Source organism: Drosophila kikkawai, chromosome 2L (assembly GCF_030179895.1).
Source record: "Drosophila kikkawai strain 14028-0561.14 chromosome 2L, DkikHiC1v2, whole genome shotgun sequence".
Classification (NCBI taxonomy): Eukaryota; Metazoa; Arthropoda; class Insecta; order Diptera; family Drosophilidae; genus Drosophila; species Drosophila kikkawai.
In genome coordinates, this window is record NC_091728.1 from 57,975 (window position 1) to 75,239 (window position 17,265).

Below are 17,265 nucleotides of genomic sequence, written 5' to 3' on the forward strand. Positions count from 1 at the left end.
TAAATTATATATATATTTAATAAATTGCAAAGATATACGTTTAAAGTAGGTAGAAATACCGATTTCTTAATTATTTATTAAATTACGAGAAATAGATTTAATTAGTCAAGAAATAGTTGAGTTTCATCAGGAGTTCTAAGGAAATAATAAATTGGCAAAGTAGAAATAAAATCGAGACAATTGCCAATTTTATTTTTCTATTAAGATTTTTAACTTTTAAATCAAATTTTTATTTAATTAATTTAATCGGAAAAATATAGGTTAACATTAATTTTTTTAAAATTATTTATTTAGCTCTTTATTTTTTAATACTAAATACTATTTGTTACAAATAATATAACTCCTTATATTACTAGAAATTTTCGTTTTGTGTAAATGACATTCCGTAATTTTTCTGTTGTCTGTTTGCCTTGGTTTTTCCCAATTGTTCCCATTGTGTTGCCTTTTCGCTATTTTCTACTACTGTTGACATTCGAGTGCGTACAATGGCCGCGTCTTCAGATCCTTGGATGACACTGCTCCAGGTCGATTGGCAGGAGTTTGTCAGGCTCTGAGCACGTTTTATTTTAATAGCGCTCTTGTGGCGCATTTCCCCATCTTCCCCAGCCAACAATTGTGCGGAAAAGAGCTCTCTCTAGGAGCTCAGTAAAAATCCTACCTTCTCCTTTTCCTCGCTGACATTTTGGCCAACTTGAGTTGCCCTCAACAAAAGCTATTTTGGTTTTATCCTGGAACAGGTGTTTACTGTTGTAACTGTTTGGAACATGTGTCGAACATGGCAAGTTTGGTTAAGTGCGGAAAAACGTTGGGAAAAAGTTTTGCAAAAAGTTGAATGATGTTCCAGTTAAGGATGTTCCAGGAAAGTTAATCGTTTTGTGAACAGAATATATAACCAATTTCTGTTGTTTTAATAGAGCTCACAGATTTGTTGATTGTCATGTAAAAGCTTTCTTAGCTCAACTATAATGAGCTCATACTTATTATATAATTTAATAGTGTATAATCCGATCTTCATATCCTGTTTCCGGTTTTCATGCAGAACTAAGATTGAGCTAAAGTCAACATTAATTTCGCAACCCTTTAACTCTGTTCCCTTAGTTTTTCAATTTTTGTTTATTTCTTATCTTAAATTTGTTATATTAATATGTTCTTTAATTTTTGTTATTTAATAAATTTAAATTTAAATTAAAATTTTTAATTCTCTCCTGGTAACTCTACATCCCTGATCCGAATTGATTATTAAACCTCAGGATTCTTGGGAATCCAGCCGAGTGTTCAATGTCACACATTAAGTTCATTACATTAAACACTGATTTATGGTGACCACTGGCCAAGTCCAGCCTTATGGGACATCTTTGGTCTGTCCTGGACGTGGGGATGGGACGTGTCTTGCGGCAGAATGTGGCTTAGTTGGTAAAACATGAAATATGTGAGGCAGGGGGAAGGAAGAGCTGTGCCACTCGATTTGCATGCTGGGATGCCAGTGAAATGGAATAGAATGCAATTGTCAAATGCCAGGGGGGAGTTTCCAGAGCAGAAATGAAATTCCGATGTCTCTTTCCTCTCCCCTCGCAGTCTGCATTAATCATAGTTTGTGTCTTGTATGTACTGTATCCTGCAGCTCATATTTCAAGCATCAGCTGCAATGTCACTCCAGGCATTGAACCCACAAGGACACCGAGCAGGGCTCGCCAAAGTCCAACACAAAAGCTGCGAGGTTAAAAGCCTGAAAGGAAACTTACTCCCTCGCTTTTTTGTATCAATTTCGTAGTTTTTTCGTTTTTTTTTTTTCCTTTTAGTCATTGACAACCTTGTGATTTGGCAGGTCGATAAAAAATCACTTCGACCAATTAGTTGCTCAAATCTTTTGTTGCTTTCTTCTGCCCTTAACTCTATGCCACGGAGAGTCCGTTTACATTTCGGTCCTATCTTTTTCGGTTTAGAGAGAGAGAGAGAGAGAGAGTTTGGGTAAAAGATTTTGCCGAAAAGCAAGAAGGCTCAATAGGTCGAGAACTGCTCTCAAGTCTCCAATTGGTCTGCTCCCCCGATTCCCTATTCAATCGTTTGCACTGGCAACTAGAATTTCTCTCACTGAATCTACCCACTCGCACACATGCTCACTAAATTAAATGACAGTGTGTGTTGGCATTGCGTGTATCACATTTCCTTATTTCCCCGGGTGAGCGAGTGTGTGGGTGCCAAGGTGCTGGCCATTATAATTAATCATTCTGGCAAGATGCGACGCCAGCGGAGGCAGCCTGCGGAATTTCGTTCATTTTGATGCATAATTTAACTTTATTACAAAAATGTGTTGCACACTTTATAGGTGACAATCTACATGAAGGGCTCATTTGTCTCTTTGAAGAGGGACGGCGGAATGTTATCTCCAGGCGAAAGGCAAAAGCTGAATTCCAGGAAAAACAGAATAAGTTAAATGAAAAATTCAGGGCCATCATTATTTTAACAATCGTTTGCTGTCAGCATTATCTAGCAATTTAAAATCCCTCATTTAATTGCTAAGAAATAAGCAAATATCAAAATGGTTTCCGGTATTTTTAGGTTATTTCTAATCTCTACAGATTTTTGCGGCAAATATTCTCTATAGTTATAGCTCTTTGTTAAATTTTAGATTTCATTTAATTAAAATTAACATCCAATATATATTTTACTTGGGTAATTTTTAAAAACATCATTTTGGACACTTCTCCTGTTGATTTCAATCGAAATGGAAAATTCTCTCCCGAAAGAAGTAACTCATTTGCAGCCACTTAAAGTGCAATTAGACAAGTGACACATGTGGAAAAGAACGACGGAAAAGCGAAAGCATGTGTACCAAGAAATTAGAGAGCCGAAAAGGCAGAACGGAACATTTTCCTAGAAAGTCCAAGGAGAAATTATGGAAAGAGGCAGTGTAGTCTACTTAGGCCGACACATTCGGTGTCTTTTATTTGTCATTAGACAACTTTTTGATATTATCCTTTTGGCCGGGTTTTGTGGGAAAAGTTTTTAAATGCTGCACCCGGCATCCAACACCCAGCACTCTCGACGAGGACGTCACCCACACACAAATGAGATTTGTAATTAGCCGCGACTGGCTTTCATAAAATGTCCTGCTGTATTTTTAATGCTAATTGCTTTTTAATGCGACGTTTGAAAGTTTTTACCAACAATTAGGCTCAAAGAGAGAAAGGGAAGAGCCCGCTCCGGGGAAAAAAGATGATTTCACGCGCCAGAACGCACCAGCGAAACTTTCCCCCAGGCACTCTCGCATGGAATCCCTTTGAGATTACTTGTAAATTATGCCCGTAATCCTTTTAGCCCGTCACTGTTATTGTGGATAATTTTGTGTTGAAATCAAAATGGCCCACACGCGCTGCAGGCAATATACATATACATACTATGTATACTCGTATATATATTTATGTATACCGAAAAAAAGGTGGGCGTACGAGGAAAAGTGTAATGGAAAATCAACAGAAAAATGCCGGAGACAATTGCTTTTGCATAACGAGAAAACCCGGTAGCCTTAAAGTGGAAAATCCTGGCGGGTGAGAGGAAGCTGTGTTTACAAATGGCTCCTTCGAGAAGGCAAAGACCCAGGGAAGTTGGATTCGATATATTGACAAAAATATTGCTTTTAATATTATATAGAAAATATAGTTAAGTTTGATGTGTAGAAAAAGTTGTCTATGACGAATAAATATCGATATTATCTAGGAACGTAAATTAGATGAAAGGAACGATATGATATTTAAAAAAATATTTAAAATATTAATTTAAATATTTTATATTTAGGCTCTTCTTTAGTACAGGTACATACTTTATAAGATTAAAAAAAAAAGCTATTATCAATCGGAATATACATTTAATGCACATATATCGCATTTTTTAAATATCAAATTATTTTCACCGAGTTGATATATCGATATGATCAGCCATCCCTAATCAGGGCGAGCGTACACCGCCATTGATATCCTTGACATCTGGCCGTAAGCCAAATAAGGCAAAGGAATGCCTTACTTGTTCCGTAAATGTGTGTAGTTTTCTTTTCCTTTCGATCTCGCAAAACTATGCACCTAAGGACATGCGGAGACGTATGTGCAGGAGTTGTATTTCCTGGCTAAGCAAACACGTAGGTAAGTTTGCTTTACTTGGTAAAGTTTTGCTTTGTTATCTCTTTGACAGGATTTTCAATAAATCTTTTGGTAGATGGCAAAAAAACTTAAATTTGACAACTGAAATAACAGGAATTTGTAATGAATTTGATTTGGATACCGAAATGAATTATCACCAATTAGTTGTGGTTGATAAACCGGGTGATAATTATATTTACCTGTGTTTTATCTATCGATTATGGCGACTACATTTTCATATTAAATTCATAATCTATTCATAAGCGTTTTGCTGGGTAATTATATTTAATAGATATCAAAAAGGTTAAATGTCGTTAATTGTTAAGAGTCATTTTATCACAAATTTTTGTTCAGCTTCAAAAATTATTATTGGGTTTTAATTGATTTTACAAGTATTTTCAATTTCATATTAAATGTTTTCATATAAATTAAATTAAATTAAACCATAACACGATTTCTTAAAAATAAAACGAATCAAAACTATTTTTACAGACTCTTACTTTATATTATTACACTTACTTTTTATTTCTTAAAATGTTTAAAAATAATTGTTAGGGCGAGCTAAGGTAATGGTTTTTGGTAAAATCCATTAGTTGATGTATTTATATTTTATGAGTTCACATTTCAAGTCCCTTAAAAACTATAGTTTTTAAAGCTTCCCTGGGAACTCAAACATTTCCCAAAGCTTATTTATTAAATCTGCAAATCCTTAAATATATTTGCCCATATTTTATACCCTTTTTGAAAAGAAAATAGTTCGTTCGCTGTGATATTTTCCATGCTCCCCAGGGGGCCAAGGTCCTTCAAATCAGGCTCTGGGGATTTGCCGCCAGGAGCAGTTTTCAATTTCATTGACAAAGGCATAGGGCGATTCCCAACGAAATGAAATTGTTTTTCCCCACCCTGAAAATGTACAATACTTTATCCCCTTATTTGCGCCTCATGCCGGCGCGTGTGTGAATTTATTTATTTGAATTTCATTTTGTGGTTGCCCTTCGTCGTTTCAACACAGTTTTGTCGACAACTTTGCATTACAAATTTCCTTTTGGCTCGAAATGACGTGCGAAATGTATTTTCCGTCGCTTCTCAAGTGCTAAAAATTAACGTGACTTTTGGTTCCCTTTTGTTCTTTGCTTTTAGGCCGCTTTTCTGCTCGGGCCATTTGCATGGAAAAACCATTCGGGGAACAGGGAAAATGAATTGCTTTAGTTTCCCGCGCATTTCCGCGCTGTCAAAAAATAATATTTTCGCATTCACGTGCAGGGGCGTGAGGATTTAAAGGAGGCGTGGCCTGGTAAGGTGGGATTTATGGGGTTTACGAAAAGGAGAAGCGCATAATAAACTGAAGAGCTTAATACTGCCGATGCGGATGGGGAAAATATTCTGTTGATGATCTGAGATGGCAAGGGGAATTACTTTTTTGGCTTAGGCATTTGGGTTCTTGAGAAAGTGATTATTTTTTTGGGTTTAATAACATTTGTGTCAGAGATTAAGTGGGGTATTTTGCATATTTGATCATCGGATCTTGATATGGAAGCTTGTATTTTGAATCTTTTTCATTATTAGTTGTTAGTTAAAGGTTAATCAAAGCTTAAATGACGGTTTAAAATATAATATAAAAGCTATGATATAAGATTTTTAGTTGTATAATTAACAAAAAATAGAAAAAAAAGTTAAAGGTAAAATACAATTTGTGTTTAAACAGCATTTTTCTGAAAGCTTTGCAATATTTTAATGCATATACTTATATTTTTACTATCAAAACTCATAATATACAAATGGATTTGCAGTTTCTAAATTAAAATAACTAAAGTTCCTTATTTATTTTTTATAAATCATCATGTAAATCAATATTATTTCCCAATGTCTTCTCAATTTTGTTATATATTAAAATCAGTTTTTCATATTTTATCTTAGGGCATGTAATTTAATTAACTACATTTATTTAAATTTGCTAAAAATTAAAAAGACTCAACTTTGCTTGACAAATCGATTTTGTTTTTATTTATTTTTGCATATTTCTCAGCAGTGTGTTTTCCGTAGCATTTTTTTCAGCGCTTTTATATGTGGTTCCCCTGTATCCCCTTTTGAATATATATATCCGTGATTTAGTGCATAGTCATGAGTTTTTTTTATCAGCGCTGCATTTACACAATAATGTTTACCAATTTTTTTTTCTGTGCCTGTCGCCGACTGGTGTAATTTATTGATAAGCGACAGGCTCTCTTTGCTTTCCTCACACAAAAAAAGAAGAGAAACCACTGGCTTATTCAACATGTTTGCGATTAAGCTGCTTGCACATGCGAGAGGGAGGAAAAACCACCTATAACCGACATTTTTATGGGCCAATGATGCTGGCATAATGTGATTCGTCCCCCTTGAGGAACTCCACTCCCACTCACCTGCTCACCTCTACCCCCAACAGTGAAAGCCAAAGCAATGATGATGATGCTGCGCGCAAGACGATAATGAAGATGATTTGTTGCCTTACCGCAAATTTATGGGCTAGGACTCATAAACATCCTCGGGAGCCGTGTGGCAGCAGCATCAATAAATTAACCTGAACCCGAACCTTTTTTGCGCTTTTCGTGTTCCGGGAAAGCGTCGACGACCGGTAAGTGATTTTCCATGTCAGTTGGGGTTCAGTTCAAGCTTGGGTCGAGTTCAAGTCCTTGGGCCTCGAGGTGTTGATTCAGCGCGTTGGTTAATTGGCTAGACGGAGCGGATTGGGTTTCCCCAGGTGCTACAGGTGCGTGGCCTCAACTTGGGCCCCGGCGAATTTGAATATTCCAGGAATTTGGGCTATTTCGGTTACATTATCTGTGGGTTTTTGAAACACTTGTTGTTTCCTCAGTGTTAAAGGAGAATTCTTTAAAATGCTGGCAAATATTTAAATGAATTAAGTTTTAAACACTTAAATGAAAAATAAATTTATAAATAACATTCTTAATTAATTGAAAAAAATGTTAAATTTTTACAAAATATTTATTTAAAGTTCTACTTAAGCAAATCCATCTGAAGATTATATTTATTTTATTAATTTTCGATAATTTCATTATTTTAGCGTCTTTCCATAGTGTCATTAGTGTCATTCCATATTTCAAGTTGCGATATATAAAACTAAATTATTATCGATATTTTTGCTGATTTACCATATTGGATCCTTCCTCTTAAAGTACATCCCTGACGCATATCCCCAACTCAAACGGAACATTCAATCTACCTAATCGATAGCTTCTTCGCTTTCCCCATGGCCCGCAGCTTAATTTAATTTGAAAGCATAAAAAAGTTTTTCCCAGGACCTGACCACTTTTCACAGACTTTCCCACTTTATAACCCGCCTTCCCCCCCACACTGACTCTAGAGTTCTGGCCAATTTTCCAGTGGCTACTTAAAACCACAAAAGAACAAGTTGCCGGGAGGATAAATTGAGTGGAAGTTTCGATTGCCAATGCCGGAATCAATAAATCGAATGCAACAGGGAAATGTGCGGGTCACGAATTCGGTTTTTTACTGAAAAAATGCTTAAAAGAAAAGACTTTCCCTGAGTACTCCTTGCTGCCCCAATGGACATGCAATTTATGAACTTTTTCCTAAGCTTCCACCTTTTCAATTTTTTTTTTTTTGGTTTTGGCCATTTGTTTATTGCGTTGCCCCGTCGCCTGGCTGATCAATTAATTCAATGGTTATCGGGTTTATTGGTCATGGCTTGAGTTGAGTTATTGAAGGCCTGCGCCTGTCATTTGCATGTCCCGAGCCAGTGAATTGTGCTCGCTTGTGAAATTAAATGGATCCTTTTGCTCGAGAATCCATAAATCGAGGACTTGACGGCTTAATTGAACTGTATTTATTGAATTGGAAATGTTTTTGCAGTTGTTTTTTATTTGTCGAGAATTTTTGGTTGATTGGTTTTCGTGTTTTGTCTAGAGGTCGACTTTAGGCTGAAAAATAATTATTTAAGCTATTTTAGGGCTGTAAAAAAATAGTAAATAAAAAAGTTTAACGTAACCAAGAAAATGGCAATTTTAAAACATTATAAAATTCAGATGTTAATTATTTCTCGTTAATAATAAAGACGAGAAGATACATTTTTATGAGGATTTTACATCTGTCCCCAGGGTCATTATTACTTGACAGCCACTCAGAGGTCCAAGGACTCGACCCTCTTGGCTGGTTTTCAACGATTTGAGGGGGAAACTTTTTCGCTGATGACTCATTTGATTTGATTTGCCAATTTAACGGTCAGTGAACTCTAGAAAACTTTTTAAAATTTTTATGGCCCATATTGTTTCGTCTCTGCTCATCGATTTAATAATCACAGAATTATGCAATTGTAAATTCCCAGCTTCCCTTCTCCTGCACTGATTTATGCTCCTGCGACTTTTTAGGCTCGGCTATCGAATGTCCTGCCATTTGTCCCTGTCTGCTGTTGTTGTCCTGGGTTACAGCCAATATCCTCTGCTGGCCATAAAAGTTTTTCCATGTTCACTGTTGTCAGGCAGCCAAAAGAAAAAAGAAAAAGGAAGGAAAACGGAGGGCAAGAGCTGAAGATGGAATGGCTTTAATATTAAAACTTTTAATGAGAATTTATTATTTTTTTTTTTATCTTGTGCTCGCTCTGAAGAATTATTGAAACGCTTAACCGACTCTCGGGTACAAAAAAAGCAAGAAAAACAGGGGGATATTAATTAAAAATCAAAAGTTGGCAAAAAAGACGAGGTTATTTAATTAAGTTTGTATTTTATCTTAAACTAAATATAATTAACAATTTATTTTTAAAATAAAAAGATTTAAGTTACTAAATTTGTATTTTTTACTTAATTAAGTATTATTAAAAATATATTTCTAAAAGAAAATGATGGAAAATTAAAAAAACCAATAGATTTATTTTAATTAAATTTGTATTTTCTCCTTAATTAAATATTATTAAAAATGTAATTCCAAAAGAAAATCATGGAAAATTCAAAGAACTAATAGGCTTAACTAACGAAAGCCGTAATCCAATTTAAAACCAATCATTATGGAGCCACGAAAGCACCATAAAAAATACAATAAACCTTAACTCGTAAGCAATAAAAAACTATGGCCGAAATCGAGGATTTTTAACCATATTTACTCTGCGGATTAAACCACTTTTTGCTTCGTTTTGCCCGCGGACTGGGTCGCAAAAAGATTACGGTAACCCTTTCAGTGCAATCCTTTTGATACAATTTCCATTTATGAAATCCAGTTAGTGGCCGTATTATTATCTCTCCCCCACAGCCATAAATCCCCATATACGCAGTGAAAATTTAATTAAATGTTGCAAAGTTGAATGGATTTGAATTAGCCACCCGGCCAACTAGCCAGCCCCGACGCTTATTGGCCAGGCTAATTTGAAGCATAACAAATAACCGCACTGGGCTGCTCCAAACATGGTTCAAATAAAGTTGGTTAATAGCGCATTTAGGCCGATGGGTGCCCCTCTCTGCCATTTGCTTTTATGGCCATATTGAAAGAGAGAGAGACTTGCTCATATGAAAACTCAGAGCCAGAAGGTCCTGGAGGTTTTGGCTGCGAGTGTGTGTGTGTGTGTGCTATCCTACGAAGGTATCCATGCAGAAATGGAAGATACTTGATATTGGATTAAAGCCATGACAGGGCAACAATTTCATATTTAATATTCTTAAAGTGCAAAATTCTGTACCAGAAATTTATGGTGCCTCAGAAAGCAGGAGAGAACTAAGGAATTTTAAGATTTAGAGAGAGAGACTTGCTCATATGAAAACTCAGAGCCAGAAGGTCCTGGAGGTTTTGGCTGCGAGTGTGTGTGTGTGTGTGCTATCCTACGAAGGTATCCATGCAGAAATGGAAGATACTTGATATTGGATTAAAGCCATGACAGGGCAACAATTTCATATTTAATATTCTTAAAGTGCAAAATTCTGTACCAGAAATTTATGGTGCCTCAGAAAGCAGGAGAGAACTAAGGAATTTTAATATTTATAAAATGCTTTTCCTTTTAATATATAAATAAAATATTTTATTAGAAATTAAGTTCCTTTGAGTTGATTTTTAATTTATGAAAATACTTATAATTTAGAGTTTTATTTATATTAATAAATTAATTTATCAGGTGGTACATTTTTAATAAATAATATATATATATATATATATAAATTCTTCCGTCTCACACTATATTTCCGTACTAGTTCTAGCATCTTCCGATTGGTTTATTTTTTTAGCTTAAAGATCTCTTTATAAATTTTGTTGTGTACCAAATAACACAAATTTAAGCAAAGAAAGATAGTACAACTTGAAGTCAAGGCGACCAGATGTCCGTCCGTCTGTCCGTTTCTAAGCAAAACTAGTTTCTCAGCTATTCTTCCGATTTAAGCTTGACACTATTTAAGATTTTTAACACCTACTCCGATAATTTCGCTTAGAAATCTATCAACTTCATACGGCCAATCAACTTAAACACAAGAAAAGGCTTTAATTAAGCTCAAGTTGAGTGGCTACTAATGCCACTTAATAACAATGTGAGCCCGGCTCTTTCCTCTTCGAGAGGGTTTCCCAGAATTTCCCATAGCCTGTTTATGCGGGCGGACGAGGAAAATAGGAAAGCGCACGTCTCGCAGCTGAACATAATTTCATTGTCGGCGCCTCGGTAATCGAAATCAAACAGCTTTCAAAGGACGCCTTGCAATTAGCCCTTGCCAACGATCTAATGAAGTTCTATGTGGCCAGGCACCGGGCACCAGGCACCAGGATTTTCCCCCAAGAAGCTTAATTAGCCAAGGCCGAGGGAAAAGTCGGTCTAATTGAAATTATGGCCCCATATGCGTGTGTGTGTGAATAAATGCTGAATTAATATGGCCAGAACCACGTCTTTTGCAACCTGCTTCTCCCCTGCATCCCTCAGCAACGTCTCTTTATTGAATTTTCCGCCTTGAGGGAAAAAGGAACACTGCAGCTGTTGAACGAGGCGTGTGTGTTTGGTTTCCCCGGAGTGTTGATAAAGTTTTTTTGGTTTTTCGGCCAAGAGGAAAAATAAAATATAACAAAAGCGGCTTAAAGTGTTTTTGTTTCGGCAACAGCTGAGTGCTTACTGGACAGTCAAATAAATTAAGAAAGGAAAGAGTATAGAATAAAAGCTAGTATATATGTATATGTAGTATATTGAAAAAAAATTAAGAACGGTAGTTTGGGTATTTTGTTCTTTACTAACAAATTGAGATGCTAATCACCAGGAAACTCTTTATATCTGCTCTTTAAAGGATGTTCTTTTGTACATATATTGCGACAGGAAAAGTCCGATATGATTTCCACAAAAATATCGCTTTCATATTAAAATATTTTTTTTTGGCAAACAAATTTAGTTACTTTGTTAAATAAAAAATATAATAAAATTAAAATTAAAAAACGTACGACGTTATTACCTGTAGAATTTGTTAAAGAAGTTATGTGCTAAATTCTAAAACGATTCGTTCAGTAAATTTTGAGTCATCGTGTAGACGACATTCAAAATGGCATTTTTCAGGAGGGCAGTTTAAACTTTTCATTTAACATCAAACGACTTCTAATCAACTACGCATAACTTTGTCAATTTTGACAATTTATTTTATTGGGTATTTATATTAAAAAAAAAAAATTAAATACCATACTCCCCATTTAAATGTTGCCTAAAATTGATTTTTTTCTGTTTCAAATTATTTCAAGAGTAACCTTTCTTCGAGGTCCCAATAATTTATGTCCCCGAAAAGTGTAATCCCGCAATGTACTTTTTTTCTAATGATTTTTAATCTTTGTCCGCTTCTGGTTAATTTATGTTAATTGCGGGCCATTACAAAAATGTGCCTTTTCACAAATTTTTCATCGTCTGTAATATGCATATTAATTAGTTGTTTGACAAAGTTCCTTGACGCAATTCGGCCTTGTCAAGCCTGTCGTTTGATGTCAGCCGAATGGGAATACGGGCTGGGGATGGGTCTAGAGGACTCTCAACGAAGTACCTTGGGAGTGTCTGCAATAAGTTGCGGCATCCATGGGAGCGAATGCGGTTCAATGGCCCCTCGATGGGTCCTTGGCTCCTTTTTTTTTTGGTCCTTTGTGGCTGCCAAGTTATTCTCTACGGCCTCGTTGGAGGTGCAAAATATAATTGGCCATTTAGCATTTTACAACAACGAGATCACCAAAAAGTGTTTGAAATTGAATCTCCCTCGCGGGCGGTAATAAACATTCGTGAAGAGCATTTAGGAATGTATTTAACTTTATACTTTGCTTTTATTCCTGGCGTATTATTGTGTTTGGCCTGCTTTGTTGCTCTTTTATGGGCATTATCTGGCTTTTAGGATGCTCGTCACGGCGGCCACAGGTGGAAATCCTGGCCCCGAGTACCAGGGCTTATTCAGTCATCTGCCCGAGGTCACTTTTTGGCTATATGGTCACGTAGTGAGAGCCACGTTTTGTGGGGGGAAGGAGTCTCGTATGTACACAGAGTTGAATGACTCCTCGTTGCAGGACGAGTGTATAGGATTTGCATAAAGAGCAGCATAAAAGTGAGAATATCTATAAAAGCAGGGATGGAATTTTGGCAAATGAATAAAATTCGTCAACATTAAATATGAGGAATTTGGTCTTTTGTGCAACATGTGTATATTTTTGGGTTGTCATTCAAAGCAGTTATATTCGTAATTTGGTATTATTGATTGTGATTTTATTTAGTATTACTTATAAATTTACATTGGAATGCCTTAAATGTATTTTATTAAAAAATGCCTTCGCAGGTTTATCAAGCGTTCAGTTCTCCTTTTTTTTTTTTAAAACTTAATATTAAATAATAATAAAATTTCTCTTGAATAATTAACTAAGTATTTACTTAAAATGTAAACAAATAAAATAAGAACTTATTATTATCTTTTTCTAAGAATAAGATGTTTCTTAGTTAGTTTAATAATGCCACAGGAACTTTATAAAATATGAATTTAATTATTATTTAAAGTTAATTTAAAACTGCACAGAAAAATATCAGAAATTATTGGTTAATGAATTTTGAATGAAGTATAATTATTATTATTAACTTATTTTCTTTTTATTATTTTATTTAATCATCTTGAAATAAGCCCAAGCTAACTTTATAAATTGGTAAAATTAAATTCAATATTATATCTACATTTCCTGTCAACGTAACTTTAAGCTTTTCCTGACTTACGTGATTGCCTAGGTTGGTGTCTCCACTAAATAACGTAAGCAAGGCGAAACCTTACGTTGAGAGAGAGCGCAAATCAGCGACGTGAACCACTGCGTATGAGTGATGTTAGCGGTGCGTATGAGTAATGCAAATAAAACGGGAATCAGCGCTGACTTTAAGGAAATCTCACAGTAAATGAAAAAAAAAAAATTATAAAAAAGCAACTAAACAAGTTTGCAGCATGAATCAGCAGTCATGCCTCTTGAGAATTTCCTGAAGTGCGATTTACTCTCAGAAATTAGCATTCCGCTTAAGCATAATTCCCTCGCTGAGTTTGACAAGTGTTTAAGCCGCATTTGTCGGGGAGTTATTTTAATGACTTTTCGTTGTACAGTTGTCGCATGCATTCGTGCGTTATTTTTTTTTTTTATTATATTTTTATTTTTTACGATTTCCGTCATTTATGGCTCAATTAAATGTTTGCTTCGCTTTTTATTTCTTTGCTTTAGAAATTGACACGTGCGCGTTGCAGTTCAATGGTGGTCGGCGCATCCGTTCGATGATTCCATTGCCTGCAGGCGCTAAAAGGTTTCCACAAAGGCCAAAAGGGAATGTGATCCTTGGCTAAATTAATGAAGAGTTCATGACCAGTTCTTCTAGCTTTTGGGTTTTTCATTACCTACAGTGTGCTTCAAAAATATAATTACAGAATTAAAAATTAAGAATAAGGTGTTTTTTTCTTTATTTAAGCGCGAATTGCACTGTTTTTTTTTTTTTTTTTTTTTTTTCTTCATAAAAACCATTAAATTATATAGTTATATCATTTGTAAATTTAGTTAATTTTACCGTGAGATGAATTTTCTTTTTTTATTTGTCAGGAAATAGTCGTGATTGGCTTGAACCGCGTAGTACCTTTGCAGTATATGTTTGATTTCTTACTCCGTTTCCCATGTAGCGTTGAGCATTCGATTAACACCTCATCTCATCTCCTCGCATCTCAACCCGCTTATTTACCGGCTGCAGCTTCCCGCTCCTCCACTGCGCCTCCATTGATTTATTCCCAGTTGTTGTGGAAGTTTTGCATTACAAAGGCCTCAGTTTACTTTTTGTTTCGGCCGTTGTCGTTCTCCCCTCAATCTTGATTATCTTGGCTTTAATTTGTGGCGAGAGTGTGTGTCTGTGTGCTTTCTGTTTTTAAGGCAATTGTGGGCCATTGTTGATACGACACTTAGATAGCACTCTCGCCATTACAATGCACTTTTGCACACACATTTGTTTGGCTGAAAATGCGAAACGTGACCGTTATTGACAGCGCGAGCGATGGCAAGATTTTCTATTTTCTATTCGCCGTTGTTTGTCAACAACAAAATGAAAATGCAAATATATATGGTTTTTGCAATTGTTATAGAATGAAGGAAACAAATAACTAACGAGATCTTGAGCGGTTGGTGGATTCATGAGAACTGCGACGCGGTATTCATTCACTATTTTGGGACTTGGGTAAAAAAATAGATTGTATTTTTGTCTGTTCCTGGTTGAGAAATATTTGAAAAATGATTTTGTGAATTAGACCTGCATTCATAGAATTAATTATAATTATTCTATTCAATTTAGTATAGAAATCTTTGTAAATTTCAAATGTATTCTGTACTTCAGTTAGAAACCAATATAATACCTCATTACTTCCAATCTTCCTAAGCTGGCAGCTTCATAAATAACCTCCTGAAAATTTCATACAAATTTCATGGACTATATACTTTTGGCAGGCAGAACAAAGGCCGGAAAGTTCCAGCTAAAATTGTTCAATTGAGCCACCTTTTGTACAACAAAGTCCCCTGAGAGGCAATCAAGCGAACGAGTTCTTTGATTTTCCCATCTATCCAGTGGAAATTTGCACAATTATTTTGCATTTCCGACAATTGGCGCACGTTGCCTTTCAGATAGCCTGCTATTTTTAATGATCCCAGCATCCAAGCTGACGATGTTGATGTTTATAATGATGTCTGTGATCGGACTATTATTGACCCACCAAGTGCTATTTTCAGATGGTTTTGGTCTATCATCGATGGCGGTAGATGGGGCTGTTTAATGATGTGTAACTGGTTTTAATTTCTATGCAACAACTAAGTGGGCAAACTATAAATTATATATAATAAAAATAAACTCAATGGGTATAATTATATTATAACTTTTTGTTTGGTATGAGTATTGCAAATAAAACGTGAATCAGCATTGACTCTAAGAAAATCTCTCAGTAAATCAAATCAAATTAATAAATAAATAATAAAGCAACTAAACAGCTGCCCAAGATGTGCAACTGGATTTTATTGTATTTTCTTTTTTAAATTTCTATGAAATATTTAAAATTTCTATGAAAAATTTAAAATTTCTATGAAATAACTAAAATTTCAATGAAATAACAAAGTGAGCTAACTTTGATTTATATATAATAGAAATAAATTAAATAGGTGATATGTATAATAATTTTGTAACTTTTTTTGGCACATCAGTCACGTTAACCACTGCGTATGAGTGATGTAAACTGTGCGTATGAGTAATGCAAACCAAACTATTACAACTCATTAAGTTCAATTATGATAAAGTTGATATTGCAGAGATATTGATTGGCAAAAGGCACATTTATGGACTGTACCTACCGGGTGCAGCCCCTTATTTACCATAGATTTATCTTCCGCTGTAAAATTCTCACAGTAATTTTCCGGTCTTTGATAAATTGCCATCTTTGCCAAGTTGAACACGAGCTCGTTGCCTGATTTACTTGATATTTCAGGCGTTTTATTGTTCTGTTTCTTTTTTCGAGCTCCTGAGTTGTGGGACTTTTGCTGCTCGTGTTTGGCTTTCTGTCTGGCGGGGTGGCATGTCACAGTCTCCGAGTGGCTGCGGCCACAAGTGTTCTGTCTGTTATTTTGTTATTGTTATTATTATTTTTTTTTTTTGCCTTATATAGACCACAGTGGGCAAACACAGGTAAACTGGGTGTTTGTTTAGCAGAGCTGACAATTTGGTCTTTTATTTCGGATAAATTTTTCTATGGGGAAACCGGTATTATGTTTTCGAATGACTATTGGTATATCTCTTATCATTAATGTTGGTCGTATTATATATATTATAAAGGTGATTTGCGGAAAAGAACTTAATATTTTTGTAACCTCCAATGATTTTTATTTTCTATTTTCCAAACCCAAATTAAGAAATAATACAATTCATCGCATGTGTCCCACTAACCTGGCAACCATTATTATACTTTTATTATTTTACTTTTTTTGGGTGGCATTTTACAGAATGCAAATAGAAACGGAAAACAAAATGTTGAGCAAATCCCCACCTTCGCTTCGATTGCCAAATGGCCTGTGACTAATCGCCCCCTAGTGTTGTGATCCTGCTAATTGGTAACGCCAACTAGTATAGCCAACATATGGTGCCGGGGCGGCTCTCTTGAGTATTCGACAGCTCGAGTATCTAGTATCTGCGTTCTTTGGGGCTTCAAGCAAATACAAATACCAATCAAATAACGCAAACACTTCCAGCATGTCGTGGCTAGTGCTTATTTCGGTTTGGAAATAATAATTATTTTCGCAATTGTTGCAATTTTCGGTTTTCGGGTTTGGTCTTGGCTGTTTTTTGGCGGAAAATATGTCGACTCTGCAGTTTCGGAAAAGGTTAAAGCAAAAAAAAGAATATTAAATAACATGGAAGTGACGCCTAATGGCTAAAGGAAAATGAGTAAAAATTATTACATACTTTAATTTATTAATCTTATTAAAAATAAAATAATATAGAAAATAACTAAACCTTTTTTATTTAGATATTGTTAGTTATTTTGTAACTTTGTTTTCCCACAAAAACTATATCGACAAATACAGACCAATTTAATAATATTTTAGGTCTTCTTTTTGGTTACAAAAGTGAGTTTTCCCAGTTCAAGAATCAAAAACTTTA

The 17,265-nt window shown here is 35.2% G+C and overlaps 1 protein-coding gene across 1 annotated transcript in view; it reads left to right on the top strand.

The window, feature by feature from the left end:
* Positions 1-17,265, top strand: part of Pde11 (Phosphodiesterase 11) — a 72,889-nt gene that overhangs the window by 5,647 nt on the left and 49,977 nt on the right. The gene's annotated exons all lie outside the window — the stretch shown is intronic.